This window comes from Phoca vitulina, unplaced genomic scaffold, assembly GCF_004348235.1.
Source record: "Phoca vitulina isolate PV1807 unplaced genomic scaffold, GSC_HSeal_1.0 scaffold18, whole genome shotgun sequence".
In the NCBI taxonomy this organism is placed as follows: Eukaryota; Metazoa; Chordata; class Mammalia; order Carnivora; family Phocidae; genus Phoca; species Phoca vitulina.
In genome coordinates, this window is record NW_022589721.1 from 27526458 (window position 1) to 27542491 (window position 16034).

The window sequence follows — 16034 nt, forward strand, 5'->3', positions numbered from 1 at the left end:
GACAGGAGGAGAAGGAAGAGGAAAGTACTTAACATGCACCTCCTCTCGGGGGCGCCTGGGTGGCTCAGTTGGTTTAACGTCTGCCGTGGGCTCAGGTCATGATCCCAGGATGCTGGGATCGAGCTCAGCGGGGAATCTGCTTCTGCCTCTGTCTCTCCCCCCACTAGTCATGGCGCAAGCACGCTCTCTCTCTCTCTCAAATACATAAATAAAATCTTAAAAAAAAAAATGCACCTCCTCTGTTTCTATGTCTGATACATGCCCCTCCATAATGTCATGGCTGCTCCTAAATCACAAACTCAAGTGGAGTCATGGTTTTCTTCCCATGGTGCTCACGGCTGGGGCCCAGAAGATTCAGAGGGAGGAACACATGCACATAAGGGATGGAAAAGAAGGACAACACTTTACCCTCAATAGAGAGAGGGAGGAAGATAATTCCCCCAACGTATTTGTATCCAGTAGAATATTCTCTGGGAGAAGGAATTTCAGAGGTTAATTCTGCAAAGGGGACTTGAGGAGTAAGAGCCTTGGAATGGGATTAGGGAAGCGGGGAATGCAGTCAGTAGCAGATCAGTGAAAAGCGAAGAGGCCTGCACATGTTTTGGATAATTGTGAGTAATCTTATTTGTTACTCAAGACCATTTTGATGGGCTCATATCACCCAGAAGCTGAGAGAAGCAGCATGCCCAGAGTCAGTGAATGAGTCAGGGTGGCCTACAGCTTCACCAATCAACCCGTAAAGCTTATTGCCCTCCTTGTTAAATTGTCCAAAATGAACATTCCTGGGAAGATTAAAAAAATTGCATTCATCTATGTAAGGGGGGGGAGGTGCTGAGGGCTAAACTGTATAATTCTGGGCAAAGAGCACAGATAAGAGGGCTTCTGTCTTCGCCTGTGGTGGAGATCTCGTTGAGCATCCTGTCACAGAATTATGAACTCACAAAAGGCCATGAGGAGAACCGAGGTCACAGACCCATCCCCCACGTCCTGGGACCTGTGGCCTCCATGTGGCCTCAATAAGTATCACGAGATGCTCTATTGAGGCAAACTAGCCAGTGATCCAAAGTCAGTAGACAGGCGAGCAGAGAGGGAAGCCCAGAGCTTCCAGAGAAACAATGCGCTAGTGAAGTCCCAAGTAATTCTCTATCATACGTGGTCTCTTCTCGCTGCCCGCAGCAGTCAAGTGGATGTTCAATAAACACTCATTTCTGGAAGGTTCACTGACCGTGCGATGCCCTTTGAACCTGGTGGAGCTTCGGGTTTCTTATCTGTAAAATGGGACCAATAATGGACACTGCACTTCGCTTCCTGGGTTTGTGTTAAATGAGACAATCCACATGAGTTTTCTTCGTAAACTCTCAGGCACCAATGCAAACTATATTCACTTTCTCCGAAAGACACAAGCCCAAAATATCAGCATGTGAATGATTTTTTACTGGTTGGAAATGAAAGGAAGGTCAAAACGGTTCCTTAAGTATACTGCCAAGAACACAAGAGATAGTAAAATTAAAAAACAAAAACAAAGCGTTTGCCATGAGAAAAAGCATTAACCTACGGTAATCTCTTTTTTATCATCTGCTTTCCACACTCTATTCCAAGCTTGGGGTAGTTAGTGCTCTGAGGAAGCAGATGGATGTTGGTGAATATCTGACTTGCCCACAACAAATTACGCAGCTTTATGGTGCTTTAAATCATCCCAAAGATAAAAATCAAAAACAAAGTTTTGGAGCTTGTCAAAACTAGTCTAATTAAAGCAGCCGATGTGCTAGCTGGCAAATGAGTTTGCACACTGAGAGAACTCAGGCATGGCTGGCTGCAGGCATGCTGGAAGCCTGTCGGCACGGCTGGAAGGACAAAGAGGGTTTCCAGGGGGTCCAGAGTGTAGGGTTCAGGGCCGTACTGGGCCTGACAATCAAGGCTCAAGAAAGTCCAAGCTTGTGGGGGCGGCAGGAGGGAGAGAATGAGCAGTTCCTTTGGGCAGAAGACCCCAGCCACTTATTGGAAGCCCCGGTTACGGGCTGCAGGGCTGAGAACACAGGCGTGAGTCACACAGTTTCTGCGTAGCCAACAAACTAATGGGCCAGGAGGGAAGACAAAAACATAAGCAGAGCATTTTGACGCAATAAGAACCTGCACCATTTGTCGACTCTCTGCTTGGTGCTGGTGTGCTGGGCAGCCTTCCGTTGTCTCCCACCGCTACACTCACCGTCTGCCCCGGAGCCTGCCGATCCCCTGCCCCTGCCGATCCCCTGCCCCGCCTGCATCTCTTGCCTCCTGGAAATGACATTTATGGAACAATCACCACATGCCAGGCATATTGCGAAGGATTTTATCTAAATTAAGCTCAGGAGCCGCGTGAGTACAAGGCTGGCCCCCAGAAGCCATGTTTTTTATCGCCTGGCCTGACGTTACTGGCAACAGATGACTGGAGTGAATACTCCACTCAGAACGGGCTGATGATAATGCTCTTCCTGGGAATTAGGATCTGAGTCTGCTCTCTGCCTGAGAGAGGGGATGAAGAAATTGGAGACAGGGTCCCTGCTGCCGAGCACGGTGAGGGAGACTGACAGGTAAACAGAATGCTCTGTGCACCGAAGGGGGACTTGCAACCTGGATGCGGCCTGCATCCTGGAAAAGCCAGGGATCCTGGCTCGGGGACCTGAGTGGGAGACAGGAGTCCCATGTCGGAGCCTTGGCAATGCTTTTGAGCCTGTTTGAGGAATACGAGTGTACTTGTCCAAGAGGGAAGGGATGTTGAGGCAGAAGGATCAGCATTCGCAATGACAGGTGGATAATAGACTGTAGGGAGTGTTCACAGAATTGCTAGTCATTTGATTTGGCTGGAGTGTAACAAGAGGGTGTGCTGGGAGGACATCAGGGACAGGAGTGTAAGAAGTTAAGTGTGGTGGGTAAGCACCCAGCCTCCCTTCTGACCGACCATTTTGAATCCCCGTTTACAATCTAGGTGGGTGATGCATTAGTTAGGACTCCTGCTTGCAAAAAAAGAGACTTACTTAAACTGGTTTAACCAAGCAGGAATGTTTGTTCTTCAGTGGCAGGCGTAGGTCATGGATCCCCAAGGAGGGATCTAGCTGGGCCTCTGGTAGGAGCCCGGAACCAGGGTTTGTAGAACTGTAAAAGTGTAAAGGTCTGCTTCCCTCTGCACGTCTGCTTCTCAGTCCTCAAGGCCACCAACAACTCCTGAGTTTTTATCTTCTCTGTTTGAAGACCAGACAGCGTAGGGCAAAATTAGCAGATTCAGATCCAAATTCCCAGGAAAAGCCTTATCATCAGCCCGTTCTGAGTGAAGTATTCACTCCAATCATCTGTTCATGGTACCATCGTTCATGGTACTGGAAGAATGCGTAGAGCAGAAAAAATGGTAATTTTAATTGTTTACTCACACAAAAAACTTTGCTTGTGTTCCTGCTCAGTGTGAGGTTGGAACCCGTCACAGTGGAGGAAAACCTGACCAGAAACTAGAAGGTAGAAACTGGGTTTGTTTGGATAAATCTCGTACCATCGAGGGGTAACGGGATTGGGAAGAATTTCCAAGAGCAGGAAGCGTGGCCCTTGCTGCTGGGTGAAGCTTCCCCTACCTGATCTGCCTGTGTCTTCTCTTATGCCATGACAACTCTACCTCCCCAGAGCAGCCACAGTGATCTTTCTGGAAAATACAAATCAGATTATGACCCAAACATCTTACCAAAATGTGGCCCAAGGCCACCTATCCCCTCACTTGCTTTGTTCCAAAAACCTCAGCTTTCCTTCCACCCCAAGGGGCTAAATGTGTACCTGCCTTGGGGCCTCTGTCTTGTTCTCCCCAACCTGCATTTTCAAATGACTAAATCTCATCTCAAATAGCATGTCCTCAAAGAGGGTACCCTGTCGTCTCAGTCTACGGTTGCCTGACGCCGTCCCCACCACCTCCTATACACCCCCCATCCCACGGCTCACACCCGTCCCCATCTTAGTTATTGTGAGCATTTGCTGGTTTGCACCCTAGAGTCACTCTCTCCTTTCTAGAATGGAAACTCTTGGGGGGCTGAGACCACCTCCGTCTTGTTCACAGCTGTACTCCAGGACCCTGGACAGTGTCTGCCATACATGCAGCATAGACTCTCAGAACCTCCACTGGAATCACTGAATTCATAGGAGTTCCAGTGTTGGCTGTCCTTTACCATTTGGATGACCTTGGCAGGGAAAAAAATCACACATTTTCTCTAGTCTCTGTTTTCTCATCTATAAAAATTAAGAACCCTAGTCAACAATGCCATCCAACTTCAAAATGGCACGGTTCCATAATGATGGGCCTTTGGTGGGTTTTAGAACGAGGGAACTTGCCCTCAGATAACTTTTTAATGACACCTCCTTAATGCAAACACTAAAACTGCACAGGTCTGATGTCAAGGTTGGTCAGCACAAACCCAACTGAGTATATTTCCTCTGAGTAGAGATGACACCCAATCATTGACTTTATAACCATCACAGGGGCTTTCGAGAGCATCAGGCCTGTCTGTTTTACAGCCTGGAGATTGCATCATAAAATTCATGTATCCATAAGATCTTCCCTTGCATTTATCTCTGTCCTCCAACCTGGGTAGGGGTGGGGGTCTGGGTTTATCGAACATTAGTGATGGCCTCAGCTCTTGGCCCCATGGCCCTGGCTCAGCAGTTCTCAGAGGCGGCGGGGGGCGGGAGGGTGTAAAAGTGCAAAGCCCACCTGGGAGCACCATTTACCCTCTGCCCTCCTTCCTGAGCAGCCAATTAGACTTTCAGAGAAAATGGTTGTCAGAGCTACAATTCTCCCAGCATTTAGCAGAGGCAATATTTAAAAAGATTAATGGACCACAGCCAAGACCACTTCTCTCCTTCCTATATGTAGTTTTTCATGCAATTTTCTTAACTTCTTTACATCTGGTTGAGCTAATTCTATGTTACAAGTTATTTTTTCCTATAACGTTTGAAACTATTTCTCCACTGCCCTCTTGACCCTCCCAGTACTGCTGAGATGTTTAATGCCAAGGGGTGGTTTATATTCCTGACTGATCTGTCTTCTCTCTCTACAAACCTTTCAAGGAAGAGAGCCCTGGTGCTTAAGAACCGAGATGCTGGGGTCAGAGACTTCTGGCTTCCAGAGCCCTCTCCTCCATGTCCTGACTCTGACATCTTGGACAAGTTACTTAAACTCTCTGTACTTCTGTTTCCTCATGTATAAATAGGGATGATAAGAGTCCCCACATGTTAGGATTGCTACAAGGGCTCAGTAAGTTCATCCATGTGTCTCTCTCTGTCAAATAAATAAATAAAATCTTTAAAAAAATATTTAAAAAAAAAAAAGTTCATCCATGTGAAGACTTAGGACAGTGTCCACCAGATAACAACACCCCATCAACGTTATCTGCTGTGGATAGCTGTACTTTCTCTTTTTCTTCGATAGACTTAAATTTTTCTCTAACACTTCAAGGTGTCTGTTTTTCCTTTTCTACCCTGTCTCCCACTCTGTGAAGATCTTCAATCAAGATCTTTCATCATTCCTTAATTCTGGAAAACCCAAAGTCACAATTTCTTCAACTATTCTCTCCTGCCCGTTTATTTTTTGCTTTTCCCTCTGGGACTTCGAGTATAAGATTATTGACTTTTCCCCAACTCTTTATTCCTTCTCAAGCCCTTCTGAGAAAGCTCCTCAAGCTGGCTTCCAGCTATTTTGTTCTTGACTCTACGCATTCTATCATGCATCACATCGTTGTGTTCTTTATTTTAAAATATTTTCTCAACATGCATTTCAACTTGATTCTGTTTTATTAACTTCTTGCTCCTGCTTCCTGTTACCAATATCCTCTTTTATCTCTGTGGGGAAAATTATTAACCTTATTTTGAATTTATGACCTGTCTAGACCATTCATTTTTATTTTTATAGTATATCTGAATCTCCTATTCTTGCCTTTCTTTTATAGTGACTGTGTCCCTCAGATGTGTGGTTAGTTTTCCCTATGACATTATTTCCCCCAGGAGGGCATCAGACATGAGTTTGTGCTGCTCGTAGTCAGGGTATATGAGTTTAGGTAACACCACCTGCTGTTAATGGGTAACTATACAATTTCCAGTGCAGTTACAGAATTTTGTTCCTAACCACCAATTACGGTGTCCCACCGTTGTGTCTCCTAGTGACAGAATCCCCCTCCTTGGAGACTAAGATTTCCAGGCCAGCTGATGTTTTAGGGATGGAAAGCAAAAAGTCTGCAGTGGATTATTAAAGGGATACCACTCTCAAGTTCACCACTTGGTTTCTGGATCTGTGTATTCTGGCTATGGAAAGACAGGACCACATAATTATCTCCGTTTCAAAAAATATATACTTCATCCTATCATAGAGAACCCCAACTTTTCAAAGTGTTTTCTCCTAACTGAATACATCTTCAGTAAGGCATTCCATGTTTCAGTTAGGTCAGATAGTTGTGACTGATGAAGGATAGAGCGATGCCTCATCATTCCATGGGCATGAGCCCACTGTTGCACTTGCTTTTCTGTGAAATGTGTTCCTTGATCAGAAATAATGCTGTGCAGGACAGCCCAATGGAGGACAAGGCAAATCTATACCCAGAATATGTGTCTATCCCAATAAGGATGGAGCTCTGGCCCCATCACGATAGAGGAGGTCCAGTGTCATCAACACACCGCTGGTGGCTGGATGATCCCCCAGGGATTGGTATAACACCAGGAGCTTGCTGGCACTCTCCACTTTTGGAAAATCGGGCACTTAAGCAGTAGTGTTAGCTCTTAGTCTCAGTAATGCTGGGTCCATGCTGCTGAGCCTACAGATGGAGGGAAGGAAGGTAATGCAGTGGAAGAAGATGTTCAGGGAATCTGAGCCATCTGCTCAAGAAACTCATTTGCCCCTTCCAAACTTGCCCAAGCTCAGTCTCTCATGAATCAATTCCACTAGATGATAGATTGCTGCCGTGTACTCCTGACCTGTGGCTGGGTGGGTTGGAAACGCTCAATTTATAACAGGAAGCTCAACCCACGCAGTCCCCGGATTATCTGATAATTACACATTCAGTGTCTGCCAAGGCCCAGGAGCAAAGTAGACACTGTTTCTCAAGAGGATAATAGTATAATAGTTATTTGCTGAAGAGGGGATAGATTTGCTCCCAAGTCTTAGAGGCCTCCACTATGATCCTCTGTTTTGTTTTTTGTTTTTTTAAAGATTTCATTTATTTATTTGAGAGAGGGAGAGAGAGTGAGCACGGCGGGGGGGGGGGGGCAAAGGGAGAGGGAAAAGCAGGCTCCCCACTGAGAAGGGAGCCCGAAGCAGAGCTCAAACCCAGGACCCAGGGATCATGAGCTGTGCCAAAGTCAGATGCTTAACCGACTGAGCTACCCAGGTGCCCCTGATCCTCTGTTGATGCTGTCCAGAGGCTTCATCCAGTCTATTTGCACAGACACTTTGAGTATCACTGAATCTGCTTGATCACGAGAACCAGGTGGTAGAGACACTTGGACTGCAGCCCACACTCACTGCAGAGCCTTCTCCTGCTCTGATACCCAGCTGCACTAGCAGCTTTCAGATGACTGTGCATATGCGTCAAAGTAGCACATGCGAATCTTTCATAAAAGTCCGAAGGACCTACCATGAATTGTACTGCTTTTTTCATGAGATTCAGCAACATGCCTTTCACCTTGGTGGGGCTATCTCCACATTCTCGAGACCAAGAAACACTCAGAAACTTCTCTGAGGTGAAAGGACCTCGATTTTTGTAGGGTTTACCTTCTACCATTTCATTCACTTCTACCTCCCTAAGGCATCAAAAATACTTGCTACTTCCAGCTACCCGGCTTCAGTCATCACATGCCATCCAAGTCACAAACCAGTGTTAGGTTTTGTGGATGTCAGGATCATGAAAGGCTCTGTGTACCATTTTATGACAAAGTTCGAGAGAGCTGATGTAGTGCTATGGCAAACTTGTGATGGGGTGCTGTTGGCCCTGCCAGGGAAAAGCAAGCTGCTTCTGGTGGTCCTTGCAAATAGATATGGAGGGGAAGGCATTAGCCAGGTCAATGACTGCATACCAAGAGCAAGAGGTCCTGCTGATTTACTCCAGCATAGATACCACAGCTGGAAGGGCAACGGCAATTAGAGCCCAACCTGATCAAGGTTATGATCGTTCAGGGGCTCCTGGGTGGCTCAGTCACTGAGTGATGGCCTTCGGCTCAGGTCATGATCCTGGGGTCCTGGGATCGAGTCCCGCGTCGGGCTCCCTGCTCAGCGGGAAGCCTGCTTCTCCCTCTCCTGCTCCCCCTGCTGTGTTCCCTCTCTCGCTGTCTCTCTATCAAATAAATAAAATCTTTAAGAAAAAAAAAGTGTGTGTGTGTGTATAAATAGATTTTTATATATGGTATTATTTCCTTTTCCTTCCCAGGTTCTCACTCAGGTGAAGCAGATAGCCAGAGTGGATGGATGTTCAGAAGAAGATTATCCCCAGGAAAAATAATGCCCCAGATTCAGATCTGGAGCTAGTATTTCAGGATCATGTTGCCAAACTCAGAAAGTTGATTAAGAGACTGATGGTAGTGGCCTTGCTCATTGATAAACCAACTAATTTAGGAGGTAAAATTACAGTTTTCCAGTGGGCTTGCTTAAAATCTTTTGATCCTGAAAATTTGTAACCAGTCCAATGCCATCTTGCCCATTTTCCTCATTTAACCGTCCTTGGGAGCTTCAGAGGGGATGTGTGGCCATAGCGAGCTCGGCAGAGGATGGGACACAGTAACCGCGGCCTGTTCCGTGCAGGGCTGTGCAGGACCTGCGAGGTGTCCGGGGCCCCAGCACTCGTGTTGGGCTCTGCCTGAAGTGCATCAGACACAAGCAGTTCCAGAGCCTCAGTGGTTCAGCAGGGTGGAGGGGGAGGGAGAAGCAGAATCCCCACTGAGTCAGGAGCCCAACGCGGGGCTCCATCCCAGGACTTATACGAATCTGGTGCGGGGACAATGATGACTGTAAACATCCAGGTCAGAACAGAGAATGCCTCTAAGACTGCCTGAACCCTGGAACAAAGTGGATCACTCAGGGACATCACTGAAGCCCCAGGTGCATACACAGGCTCTCTTTAACGCTTCCAGACTTAGACTTTTCAATGACTTGGTTCAAATCCCCATTCTTCCACCTTACTGATTTTGTGGCCAAGTAAGATAACAGCGCTATGCCTCTGTTGCTTCATTATGAAGAAGGGCATGCTGTGAGCGTCATAAATCAAGCACTCACCATAAGCCAGCTACTGTTCAAGATGAGCCACTCATGGCCCCTAACCTCTAGGACTTCAGAGTGGCCCAGACCAGCAGACACACAATTACGATAAGGTGGTGGGGGTAGACATCACTGCTTCAGCGTGGGGGTCATGGATGGCTTCTTCGTCATCCTGCATTGTAATCTCTTTTCCCATTGATCTCTCAGCTTGAAATCAATCGCTAACTCAAGCTTTCAATAATCACAGCGTAATGCTATTCCAGCAGCTATTTTAAGGATATATGATCAACCCAGTATCTCGCCCACATGCCCTTTCTTTTGTGCTTCACGCTGAGGACTCTGGCCAGCAGTCAAAGGATTGGGTCTTGCCTTCTGCCTCCTAACGACATCCTTCTGACTTCAGCTTCTGTCGAAAACTGCATAACCAAAGTGGGCTGGAGCCTGTGTCCATGGAGAGTTAGGAGAGAACAAGGAGCTGGAAGGACCAGCCCCGGGGAAATTGTGCCAACTGTGGGCATGGTCCCAAGGTGGAATGGTCACTGACAAGGGCCATATAGTGTTTAAGGGATCTCGGTGAATGGGAAGTTGGTATGGCCTAGGACCGGGCTATGTCCAGGGACACTCCAGGCCTTGGAAATGATCAGAGACGGGCCAAGTCGCAGCACGAGGCAACCAGCTGAAGGATGAGAGATGACTAGGGGCCAGACTCTAGGCCCTCAAGAAGTTGCTGATCCAGAACTGGAGAAAAACGCATGCTTTGCAGTGATTCTGATGCCAAGATGTCAATGTCTACAGGCCTAGTGGGGACACAAAACCCAGAGCAGTTACCTGGGCATGGGGTGGGGGTGAGGAAGTAAGTGCTTGGGAGCAGGGCCTCCCATCTGGCAAAGACTGCCTCTTACCTGTTTAAACTTATTTAGTGCAGTGACTCAGAGCACAGGTCTCACTGCTAGAGGGCCATGTATTTGCATCTCAACACTTCCCAAGTATACCCCACAAGGAGCCCTTCAGGACATGGCAGCCATTCACATCCTATAGAACCAACACTCCAAGGGAAAGTTTTGGAGAACACGGCTTTTTAGCATTTCTACACAATTTAGGTCTTGATAAACATGAGCTTGTATTGATTACTACTGGACTTCAATTAATCAAGCATAGATTAATTGAGGAGGACCCACTTGGAGGAAAAAGAAAACTATAAATTAAACATAAGCTGTGCATTAGCTGACGCACATGGTGATACACTGCCTAGAAAGTTCTTCCCCAAATCCTCCTCCCAGCCCATGGTCTATCATCCTAAAACCTTCTTATCCTTTTAAGTTCACCCAAACATCCCCTAAGAACACCCCGACCTCCTCAAGTGGTGACATACTTGCCCCTGCCTTCCCACTGCACCCTGAGAAACATCTGGAGTTTCTTCTTCTCCTGCAGGGTAAAGCTTAAATTCCCTGTGCCAGCACATGGGCCCTTCATGACCCCAGCCTGTCCACCCCCTTGGGGGCTTTGTTCGGTCTGACCAAGGGACACTTTGGTCAGTTCTCTCATATTTCCACAGCTGGGGGCACGGGGTCTCTGCCTCAGCCTGCCGGCCACCCTCGCCCTCCTTCTCCCCACTTCAAAGCTCAGCTGGGTGGTCAGCCCTCCACCCGGCCCACCACAGGGCTGAGTGTGTCTGAGCTAGCTTTCGCATGATGCCCCGATCCACCTCAGTGTTCCGGAGCTGCAGGAGCCCCTCCCAGGGGCAGACCATCTCCTGTTCCTCCTGTGCCGGGGGCGGGGGGTGGGGAGGGGCCACATCTCCTGCACCTGCTAAGACAGCGTGCATGCTCAGTAAACCAGTAACCACGAAAAGTTTAGGAGTGCGAAAGAATCCATGACAATGGTTGGTGCCCTTCTCCAAACTAAAGCATCACCAGTTCTCTCTCTCTCTTTTTTTTTTTTAGTCTAAAGATGAAAAGGGGTCTGGCGTAGTAGGAAAACGCTCAGAGGTGAGGTGCTGATCTGGATTCAGCCCCTAGCTGTGTCACTCGCTCTCTGGGTGACTTCTGACCTATGACTAAGCTTCTCAGAGGCAGAGAGAGCTACACTAAGGATCATTCTAGAAACAGAATGATCCAAAAATATGACCGAGAAAAGGACAATAGTAATGCTCATTCATCTTTGTCTCTCTATGGTAGCAAGTGCAGGGCCCCAGTGCATACCTGTTGAAAGAATTAATGTATAAATTAATTAACAGACAAACAAAAATGGATTCCTGCAAACCTGGAGGTAAACTTTCAAAGGCAAGTTTTTTTTTTTTTTTAAGATTTTTTTTTTTTTTTTATGAGAGATAGAGAGAGAGAGAGAGGCAGAGGCAGAGGGAGAAGCAGGCTCCCCGCGGAGCAGGGAGCCCGATGCGGGACTCGATCCCAGGACCCTGGGATCATGACCTGAGCTGAAGGCAGATGCTTAAGCGACTGAGCCACCCAGGGGTCCCATCAAAGGCAAGTTTTAAAAGCTCCCTTGGTCTTGTCCAGAGAGTTCTGCCCTGAAGAGTTCTGAGTCTATATCAGTTTAACCTTCCCCAGAGAGGGGAACTCACACAACAAGCCCGGTGTCCCTCTGTCTGACACATTTGTTGCAAACTTAGAACCAACGGAGGATTTCCCTGCCCCAGCCTCAGAGGCAGGCTGGGACTGCTAGGAACAAGCCTTGGGATTAGGGTTTTAATAAAAGTGGAATCAAGCAGGATCACGTCCTCCAGGCCTTCTAACTGGGAAAGAGCTAACAGAACCAGTCCGCCATCCAGGCTCTGGAGGTGTACCTGCAGATGGGGTTAATAACACAGACCTGGGTCACAGGAGCCCACACACAGGAGGCAGGCCCTCCGGGAGGCTCCACACACACATGCCCACTCTGCATTTGAGACAACTCTGGTGTTCCTAGGAAGAGGCTGAATTTATTTGGGTATGATACAAGCTAAGCCCGGAACCTAGACTTGAGGTTGCTGGGCTGGGACCCCAGCTTGGCTCCTGACTCAGGAAGGGATGATGGCAAGCCACCTAACCAATCTGGACCTTACTTTCCTTATTTGTAAGACAAAAATAAGAAAAATACCCACCTCACGGCACTGCTGTGGAAATGAGAGAATTAAGTAGGGTGGTCCATGTAAAGAGGCAGCGGGCCACTGTCCCACCAGCTCATCGCCGATGCAGGACGGAGCCAAGAGGCATCGGAAGGCACCAGAACACCCGGCCCATGGCAGAAGCTTGCATATTTTCCCAGAAGGTTCTGCCGACGGAGACCAATGGGCTCATATCTGCTCGCACCACAAGAGGGTAATGTGCAAGAACTGTCCCTGAGAACTTGGGGCCTCTCAGAAATAACCCGAGTGCTTCCTTACGTGGGAGGAAGGAGTGATGAGCCAGCCGAAGGGGAGGCACTTAGCCTCGATGGAAAGGAAGCAAAGTGAAGTGGGGAGAAGCTAACGTTCCATAAGCAAATGGTCGTGCTAAGACAGGGCCACCCCCAAGACCTTCCAGAGGCCCTTCCAGGGCCACCCATCAGTGATGGGTGATGTTCTCCAGCTGCAGCTTGTTATGGGATAACAGGGACACTTTAAAGTCCTTTATGAAATAGAAATGTGATTTCTCCACATCGAATCCCTACTTAATGCTCCATGGACCATTTATTGATTTTTGTTTTAAGGAATACAAAGCACACAAATGTGTCTGGCACATAGCACGCAATCAGTAAAAGTTCCTTGAGTTGAATCACAATAGGATGTACACTTTCATCGCCTCAGGGATGTCATTCCAAAGGGCTTTAGAAAACACTTTTGTGTAATTAGCCAAACTGATCAGGTATCTACAGAAACCACCATACATTACTGCTGAAAAGAGGCAGTCGCTTCTCGAATGCACATTTCAAACCCATTTCACAATTGTCTCCTGATTCCATCACCTCATACTGACTTACCGAATTAGGTAAAACGGGAATTATTAAGGGCATCACACCGATGAGAAAAATTGAGGCACATATGAGACGAATGCCCAAGGTCACCTAGCTGGTGAGTGACGGAATCCCCTTGTTGGTTGCCAACCTCCTCCAGAGCTTCTTGGGTGTGATCTGATGCTGGCCCCTTATCCACAGAGGGCAGGGAGAGACTGAAGGAAGAGGAGGGACATTCCAGATCAGTAGGTGGCAGTGGGATAAGCAAGGGAACTTACTTATGAAGCTTGTCTTGGGCACCATGCCTGCCTGGCAAGTGTTAAGTTTACAGAGAGGTCTTAATGGGGTTCAGTCAGGTCTACCATCCAGATAGACTTAACATCACATCTTTGTCTCAAGGCTGTGTCCTTGGGGCAGTTTCTGGAGCAGGGAAGGCAAGCAGAATGCATATTCCAAGGACAAGGGAGGAGTGAGGGGCCTCCAATCACCTGAGTCTAGCTCACAGGTCAACCGGCCTTCATATGCCCTCAATGACCCCCCCCCCCAACACCACTGTGATATATCATTTGCACCTTCTTTGATAACAACATACAGGAAATGCTTTAAACTCATTATCTGGGCCAGGCATTGGGGCAGGTGCTCCAAACCCTTGCCGTCTCGGTCAGCTTGGGCCACCATAATGAACTATCATCAACTGCGTGGCTTAGAAACCATAGAAATGTATTTCTCACAGCCATGGAGGCTGGGAAGTCCAAGATCAAGACACCAGCAGATTCAGTGTCTGGTGAGGCCTGCTTCTTGGTTCACAGATGGCCACCTTCTTGCTGTGTCGTCACATGGAGGAAAGGGCCAGGGAGCTCTCTGGAGTCTGTTTTATAAGGACACTAATGCCATCATGAGGAATCTGCCCTTATGACCTAATACCCCCAGAGGCTCCACCTCCAAATACCATCGTATTAGGAGTTAGGATTTCAAGATATGAATTTGGGGGGGGGGGGCACATTCAGTCTAGAGTAACATCCATATACTCATCACATCCCCTCAGAGGTAGACATTATTAACTTTATAGAGGAGGAAACTGAGGGTCAAAGAGTTAAGTAACCTGCCCAAGGCTGCAGTACTCACAGGTGGTAGACCCAGAGTTGGAAAAATCCAAACATTTTTGTGGAACACCGCCCCCTCTAGGGCTGAGGGGTGAAAGGCGGGACCACCGCCCAACCCAGACTGTTTTATCACTGCGCACGCAGCCAAATGAATCAGTGAATGTGTTCTGGCAGAGAACAGGCCCATCAAATCACTGGTGCCATGTTCCATAATAACACAAGTAACCGAGAAACCAAAGCCCCCCCCCCCCCAAACCAGCAGAGCTAGGAGTGAATAGAGACACCATTTCACCTGGACTAGGGCGGCGGGGGACAAACCACCACCCCAGGCACAAGACTCAGTGTAGCCTTCTATCACTTATTTTATGTTCAGAAAATCACATCCTTTTCTTAAAAACTGCCTGGGGGAACAAATACAATGAATTCCTTGATTAAAATGATTCAATCGAGTGTCATCTGCAGTAAAAATGATGAAAAGGAAAATGCAGAGTAAAAATGGGATCAGAGGGCGCCTGGGAGGCTCAGTTGGTTAAGCGACTGCCTTCGGCTCAGGTCATGATCCTGGAGTCCCAGGATCGAGTCCCACATCAGGCTCCCTGCACAGCAGGGAGTCTGCTTCTCCCTTTGACCCTCCCCCATCTCATGCTCTCTCTCTCTCTCATTCTCTCTCTCAAATTAAAAAAAAAAAAAAAAAGGGATCAGAGAAGTTCTCAGAGGCCATCTGAAGAAGCCAGTGGAGGAAGCCAGTCCTGAAGAGAGGCCAGACGGAGCCTAGGACAGAGACCCGAAGAGCTGGGATGGAGGAGGCAGCTGTTATGGAGAGGAAAGAACGAGAGTTCTGGATGCCAAGGACCCAGCAGCATGTCCCGGTTCAACCCATTCCTGACTGTGACATTGGTAAGCCATTTACCCAGCCTTGCTTCCTTCCCTTCTTCCTTTCTTTCCTCTTTTTTCTCTTTCTTTCAACAAATACTTGTTGAGTCCTTACTATGGACGACATACTGGTAGAAACTGAGATCGAGCAGTGAGCCACAGGGTCTGTCCCCAAATGGGGAGGCACCCGTGAAGTAACAATGACAGGCGGATGCAAAATGACATCCCTGATAAATTCGATGAAGAAAGTTCTAGGCCCCGTGAGGGTATATAATTGGAGCATCGGATCAAGGCAGCAAGGTCAGGGAAAGTTTCTGAGAAGAAGCACAACTAAGCTGAGACATGAGACATAGCAGGAGTTAAGTTAAGCAAGAGGGCAAGAAGGAGCATTCTGGGCACAGAGAACAGCATGTGCCAAGGCCCTGTGGAGCACGATGCTTTCTTGGAACATCAGAGGAATAGAAAGAAGTCCAGTATGTCTGACACACAGAACGTCAGCGGGAGCAGCAAGTGAGTAGGTGAGAGAGGTAGGCTGGGATGAAAGCAGACAGGATGCCGTGAGACACATTAATAATCTGAAGTGGGTTTTTTTTCATTTTTTGGTTTTTATTTTCTAAGAGAGAGAGGACGGGGGAGGGGAGCAGAGGGAGAGAGAGAGAGAGAATCTCAAGCAGGCTCCACACCCAGCACGGAGCCCGATGCCAGGCTCGATCTCACGATCCTGAGATCATGACCCGAGCTGAAATCAAGAGTCAGACGCTTAACCAACCGAGCCCCCCCCACGCACCCCAATAATGTGAGTTTTGTATCCTAAAACTAAGATACAGCTGAAACTGCGAATTCCAAAATGGTAGAAGGGCTGCAAAAGCAGACAGATATAC